This window comes from Cebus imitator, unplaced genomic scaffold (assembly GCF_001604975.1).
Source record: "Cebus imitator isolate Cc_AM_T3 unplaced genomic scaffold, Cebus_imitator-1.0 Scaffold185, whole genome shotgun sequence".
Taxonomy (NCBI): domain Eukaryota; kingdom Metazoa; phylum Chordata; class Mammalia; order Primates; family Cebidae; genus Cebus; species Cebus imitator.
In genome coordinates this window covers 926,632-933,962 of record NW_016107500.1, presented here as the reverse complement: position 1 = coordinate 933,962, position 7,331 = coordinate 926,632, and the positions used below count along the sequence as shown (strand labels likewise).

General features: G+C 49.4%; 1 long non-coding RNA gene across 1 annotated transcript; it reads right to left on the bottom strand.

Annotated features, from left to right (window-relative positions):
* Positions 1-6,732, bottom strand: LOC108316244. The gene is made up of 4 exons (XR_001830254.2): positions 6,273-6,732; positions 4,537-4,640; positions 4,096-4,225; positions 1-490 (listed from the first exon to the last, which is right to left on the bottom strand). It is a non-coding gene; the product is annotated as an uncharacterized LOC108316244 (long non-coding RNA).
* Between the last annotated feature and the right edge of the window lie 599 nt (positions 6,733-7,331).

Sequence of the window (7,331 nt, the reverse complement as noted above, 5' to 3'; positions counted from 1 at the left end):
TGGGATGAGCCACCACACGGAGCCAGTCTTTTAATTTTTACTTAGTAATTGCTTACGTTTTCAAACAAATGTGAAAACCTAAGTCTTTCATGCTGTACACTGGTCTCTTCCTGAATGTGGTTTGGCTCAGAGCCCAGCATCCTTGGCATTGAGTGGTTGCTCCTTAAATATTTACAGTCCTGAATACTTTTCTTGTCCTCAGGCTCACTCTTTTGCCGTTTGGAGCATTTGGAAGTGAATAATGTCTCTCTTAGTCTAGTCTGAGGCTTTTGTGGAGAGTTTCTGCCCTGTGATGCTGGACACGCCTGTTGTATTTCCCCTCCTGGGAAGTACGAAGGAGCGGAGAGGCAGGGTGGTGAATTCACACCATGCCAGCCCGTGTTCATTGAGGGCCTCCTGCCTGCAGGCCATGGAGCTGGGTCCAGTGAAGGGCTTAGATTCTGGGAGGCCAGGCTCCTGCAGGGACAAAGCCTAGAGTCCACTGGGGCTGCTGAGCAAAAGTGTGAAAATTAAAAAGTGTAAGAGCTAATGTAATTCAAGGCAATAAGAAAAGCCCTATTATCCATTTTCACAATCGCCATAGTAATTTTCACAATTTTTACAAATTTCTCTCTCTTCATTTCATTATTTTAAGGGTGATGTGGACAGGAAAGCTTTTCAGAGGTTTTGGTTGGACTCAGGTCTGGAAGGCTGGGACCGCGCTGGGAGAGGCAAAAGTGATGTTGAGGGGCGTCCAGGAAACAGTGCACCCTGAGCCACGGGTCACAGATAACGCAGCCCGTAGCTTGCGCAGGACTGGGCAAACCAGCTCTGGTAGGTTCCGGGCTTCAGCAAGTGGATGAGTGGCTGAAAAATCAGCTGGTCTGGAGATGGAAGTCTAGGATTAGGGAGCGTCAGTGGCTTTATTTTTATTCAGTCAACAACTATGCTTTGGACACAGCTGTCTGCCAGGCCCTTTACTGAGCTTTTCCATACAAGAGTGGACAGAGTTGGCATCATCCCTGTTCCCAGGTACAGGCAGCTAGAGCAGGGACATAAGTGAGTAAACCTGCAGTGACATGACCAATGTGTCAAAGGACCAGGGACACAAGAGGGGCTCCCCAAGGACAGCTGAGCCAGATTCCAGGGGCGACAGGAAGCGGGGCGGCTTGAGCGGCTCATGGACAGCTTTCCCAGACAGAGAGGGCAGCACTCAGGCCCTGCAGCATAGAAGCAGGCTGCAGTTGAGGGTCTGAAGGACTCAGGGTGGCTGGGGGGAGAGTGCCAGCAAGGTGGTGACAACACTAGAGCGTAGAGCGGGGGGAGAGAGTGGGATCATGACAAATGGACCCAACAGAGGTGTCCAGGCAGGGGCTGGACCACTGACAGCGAGGAAGAGGCTGTGGAAAACACCCCTGAATGAAAAACCGTGCAATGCATATGACCATTTGTGTCAATGGTGCATCTTTTCTGCTGCTTCCACTCTCTAGAAACTCCTTTATTACAGAACAATTGAGAAGAACACAAAGCCAACATCCCTCCTAGATGACTCACATTCTACCCACTGCTTACTCTGTTAGTAACGCTGACGTTTTTTACACAGAATATTGAACATCTGCTCTGAAAACCTTGCCTTTGTGCCTGCCATCAGGTACAGGAATGGTGCTGGAGCCATGGGAGATGACCAACCCTGAGTCCTCATTCTGAGCCCATGATGGGAAGCACCCTGGGGCTGGATTTCGGCCATCCATTGCTGGCTACGTGCCCTGCACCCACCACATGGGGAGAACCACAGATAGAGTCATTGAATAACTGAATATGAAACGCACAAGGAGATGAATTTAACCATCTAAGAACCAAGAGGGAGCTGGACACAAAGACAGGGCAAAATTTTTGAGAGTGTTGAAATGGTTTTTTTTTCCTCTTGTTTCTGGACATCTTGAGGTCAGAATATCCAATGCTCTCAAGGATTTTTATGATAAAAAGCAATCACCTTGTCAGTGGCTGTGTTTACAGCTGGCCAGACCGAGGTAGTAAACAGCACTCCATTTATTAGCATAGGGGCTGCAAATCTGAGGACAAGCTGGGACCACCCTGCGTGGACTGGGCCATGGTGAGAGAGAGGCAGAGGGGCATGGTGCATGGGAGACACGTTCTTGGTGTAAAGGACTCTTGAGGATGGTATTAGAACTTCCCATTCCTGTTGCATCAAGACTTCAAGAAAAGAAGCGAAACCGAGCCTCCCATTTATTCTCCAGTGCTGTCTGTCTGTCATCTTGGTCAGAGGCCCACACAGCCGACCTCACCATGTGGCTTGCAGGGCCTCCCTGGTATTCCATTGGGCAATGATATGGAATTTGGTCTGACACTACTATATCCAGCAGAATCTAGGGGGCCACGTTCGGTTTCACCATGTCTCCCCTTCCTTTGCCACATGACTGAGATGGGTGCTACTCCAGCCTGAGTGCCCAAACATGGGAGCCAAGATGTGGCGTAGCCTGGGAGGAGAGCTGCCACCAACGTTCCTATGTTGTTCCTATGAACCGCTGAGGTCCTGGGGTTGTGTGTTACTGCAGCATAAATAAGCAAGAGCTAACTAATAAAGAGATTAACATTTAAACCTTAGAAAACATAGAGTGGGCTGAACAAAGCACGCCCTGGGCCGGCATGCTCTTTCATGCATCACGACCACTTCCCATGTTCCAGAGAGGTGCATGGGATCTTCTGCAATGCCAGGCAGGCTGCCCCTTTCCTTTCCTTTTTCCTTTCCTTCCCCTCCCCTCACCTTACCTTGCCTTTCCCTGCCCTGCCCTCCTTTGCCTCTCTTTTTCAAGGCAGGGCCTTGCTCTGTTGCCCAGGCTGAAGTGCGGTGATGCCATCATAACTCACCACAGCCTCGCCCTCCAGTGCCCAAATGCTTCTCCCAGTGCAGATGGCTAAGTACCTGGGAACGTAGCGTGCACCACTACACCTAATTTTTTTAAAAATAGAGATGGGTTCTTCCTATGTTGCCAGTCTGGTCTCTAGCTTCTGGGCAACATAGCAAGACCCCATCTCTATAAAAAAAAAAAGGAGGCTGGATATGGTGGCCCACGCCTGTAATCCCAACACTTTGGGAGGCTGAGGTAGGGAGATCACCTGAGGTCAGGAGTTTTCGACCAGCCTGGTCAACATGGTAAAACTCTGCCTGTACTAAAAATACAAAAAAAATTAGCCAGCATGGTGATGCACACCCGTAATCCCAGCTACTCAGAAGGCTGAGGCAGGAGAATCACTTGAACCCTGCCTCAGCCTCCTGAGGCAGCGGTTGCAGTGAGCTGAGATTGTGTCACTGCACTCCAGCCTGGGTGACAGAGTGAGACTCTGTTTCAAAAAACCAAAAACAAAACAAAAAAAGAAAAAAGTGACCCTCCGCCACAGCCTCTGTGCCTGGCCTAAGGTATGTTGCCAAGACAGGTGGTGACAGTATGCACTGTGCTTTCCCAGGCGTCTGCAGGGAGAAGTAGTGCGCCGCGGACAGCCTCCAGCAGTCACACACCTCCTGCAAACCCCTTCGTGTAGGTGCCTGTGTTCTCCTGGCCTCCCTCCTTTGAATACCGACATCTTGAACTGCAATTGCAAACCAGAGTCCGGATCCAGGGTTGAGGTCCTCAAATACTCCCATAGAAGAGCCCATGTTCTCCCAGCTACATGGAGGCATTTCACAGCTAAAACCACTCTTCCAATTCAAAGAAGTAAACAACAGCCGTGAATAATGACCTCTCCTGTATTTTTCCCTAAACAGCGGTTTTGAGGTCATGTCTTTGTTGGTACTGAAACACTTTTCAGAACGGATGATTACGCAAGTGAGGAAAACCTTGGAAGTGGACTCCCTGGTCACTCGCTCATGTTCAGGGCTGCCGCCATGTTTGGAATGCGTGTGTCCGGTGCTTCTCCTACCCCTGCCTGCCCCGGCCTTTGTGCTGCTGTGGCCTTTGTGATTTTAGCCAGCATCTGTGTAATGGCTAACATTCAGAAAGAAGCGACTAACATTCAGAGGGAAAGTAAAATTACAAGCAGCACTTTTCTCAACAAACAGCTCACTGTGACCTAGTGAGGGCACCAGCCGTCACCTACGCCTGTCCTTCTGGTGGCACAGAATTCACTGGAAAGGTCTCGGCCAGTCAGGCTCTGTGTCCAGCCTCTGTCTTGTCTCTAAGGGCGGCCTGCGCCTCCCGGGCTGCCTGGCAGGGCCTGTGAGGCCTCCCTGTCATGAGAAAAGAATCCACAGGTCTGTAAACTTGCTATTTTTAGGCCTCAGTGGACTTGCGCCAGTTTCCCGAGTGTAGTAATTACCCAAATATTTCATTGAACAGGGCCCTGAAAACTTATAACACACACCTCAAACCTATTCAGAAATTTGAAAGGGTTTAAAATGCCATCAGCGAATTCTCATAGACAAATGGCAATCCCACTTCCCCATCCGCCCCCCGCCCCCACCCCGCAAACCCTCAGGCTGCTCCCACCCTGCTTCTCTGAGATTTCCACACCCGTCCCCGCCCGCCCGGGTGAGCTCACCCCATGCAGCTCTGCTACATGCCAGCCAGGCAGGGCTTGCTCCCTGACGGCCCTTTCCAGACCGGCTTCTCTTCTAAATGCAAGCCTCTGTGTCCAGCTCTCTCCTGGGGATGTATGAGGGATGTCTTCAATTTAGCATTTCCTAAAGAGGAGTGCTTCCTGTCCCACCCAGTATCCCCCATCTCAGGAAATAAGACTTTCATCCATGGCTGAGGCCACTGACCCAAACCGATGCTTTGCTCACTCTTCGCCCCCCTCCCTACTCGGTCCCCATGGCAGGCTCTACTTCAAAATCCATGCTGCATCCAAATCCACGCTGCACCCCCATTTAACCCCCGCCTCCCAAATCTCCTTCTGCGGGACTGCTATAGCCTCCTAACTGGGCTCCTGTCCCGATGTGTCCCTGCCCAGTACTGTTCCCCAGGGCATGCAAGAGTATGTCAATTTGACCTTGATCACCTGACTCAAAAATCTCCAGGTCTTCACCTTCTTACCAAGGGGGAAGGAAAGCCTGGCCTGTGATGAAGGCGCACAAGTCTATGGTTTCCTTTCTGAGGCCCGCGAGGCTCTGCTTGCCTCTGGTTTTTGTGTCATGTATAGAAGGTATGACCAAGTGCATAGGTTTGCAATTATTGGGACTAGTGATGCCCCCAGCCTACCCTCAGTGTCCAGGCTCGAACAATAGAACAAAACAGACACCCAGAGGGTTTGGCAGGGAATAGAGAATGATTAGAGAAATAGAAAAATTAATTAGCTCATTAGAGCTGGGAGCAGGACAGCCATTGTCTTCTATTAATGGAGAAGTTGGAGCCCGAACCAAGAACAGAAAGCATGGAGCAGAAGTCACTGACTGCCTCCTCCCCTCAATTAGAGGACGCAACAAGAGAAGGAGAAGATTTAAAGAAAATTCCAGCTTCCTTAAGAATCAAGGAGAAATAACAGTGGGCAGGTGGCATAAGCAGAATAGGTCTGCTGCGCCGGTCACTCTCGTAAGCACCTCATGGACATGGCTGCTTTTCATCTTCACACAGTCCCAAGTATGAGTTATCACAATTTGTCTCCATTCTGAGACCAGCAAGGTTAATCAGTGTGCCTGAGGCCACACAGCCAGGAAATGGCAGATGACGGTAAAGTCAGGCAAATTGGTTCTACAGCCCCTGTTCTTAAAAAAAAACAGAAATCTAAATTTGAGAATGGGTTGTACACCCTGTTGAAAGACTCTTATAAGAGAAAATCCAGCAAACTTCCCCTGAGATGGATGGTCTGGGTTTATTTTCATTTCCTAGAACTGTTTATCTGTGCGGAGCCATGTTTAGTAACCCCTTGCCCTTGGTGCCAGTGAGGCTTGGTGCTGGGCTGCCAGTGACCTCAGTTAGGGGCATGGCAAACTTGGTGACATGAGCTGCAGGAAGTGTCTGGGGTGGCGGTGCCTGCAGTCTGGTGTGTTGTCATGTAAACACACAGGAAGGCTTCTGGTTGTTGCTTTAGGCCCAAGGTAGGGAGTCAGGAGAAAGAAAGGAAGAGGTCTTTATTAGATGACAAAGGAATATTGAAAAGGGAGGATTTTTCTGTTTCACTTTCACATTACTTAACCTTTTACATTGTAAATTATATTCATTTTAAAAAAATAAAGAAAAAGGAAACATTTCTCCAACACATGGAATGCAGGTCACACGTTAAAACGGGCAGTGAGTGTTAAGCTACACACTGATTTTTAAATGAAGGCATCATCTTACTTGCTCAGGCAGTGGCTGCTGTATTCACCATCTAAGGCATCCTGTTCCAAACTCCTTGGTGGAAACCTGGAAGCTCTCTGGTTTTTCCTTTCTCTGTCCTCCATGGTGAATCAGTTATAGAGCCCTGATGATTTACCTCCTAAACATGTTATGGTAAAGTCAGTGCGGTGCGCTTGCCAGATCCAGCTCCCTTTTGTCCTGGGCTCTCAGCAGGGCTATGCATTCCAGCCTCCCCCAGGTTAGATGGGGCCACATGTCTGAGTTCTGGTCAGCAAGATAGGCATGTGAATGATGTGCTGGCCACCCCCCCAGGCCCGAACCCTAATCCTCCAGCAGGATGCTCCATCCTATTTCTTCCCTTCACCCCTTTGCTGACCCTCTGCAGAAAACTAGCTGAAAACTCCAGGGCCTAAGGGAATGGCAGAACTTTTGCATGAAAGAGCCGGGATCCCTGAATGACTGTCTGAAGCAGAGTTTTCCTTCCCCATACCCTAGGCCCCATGGCAGGCCCACAGTGGACTGGGAAGTGAATAAGAAATAAACTCCTAACACATCATGCCACTCTGATTTGACATTGTTTCTTATAGCAACTATAATGACTGATCCTAATTTATTTTCTACTAAATAATTTTTTCCATACCTAACACTGTCCATACCATTACTGATTTTACATTACTCTCAACCAGCCATTCCCCCAACCTTTATCTCCATCTTCAATCTTGCCCTCTCATAATTCCATCTGTTAAGACAAAGTGAACTTTTCTTAAAACGCATGTCAGACCATACCTCTTCGGGGTACAGCTTTTACTGGTACCCGCAAAAGTGCTGTCACATGGCACACTCTACCTGTGCCTGGCCTTGGTCCACAGCCTCACATTCGATTTCTGCTGCCATGCATGGGCCCTGGCCACTGAGAGCTCAGGGCATTTCTGTACTCAGGGCTGCTTCTCTGGCCAATCCTCATCCTGGAACATCCTTCCTCTGTTAGGCTAATTCTCTGCATCTTCTAGGATCAGTCTGGCAACACCTCTGGGTCCCCTTCCTCTGTCTCCCACTAGT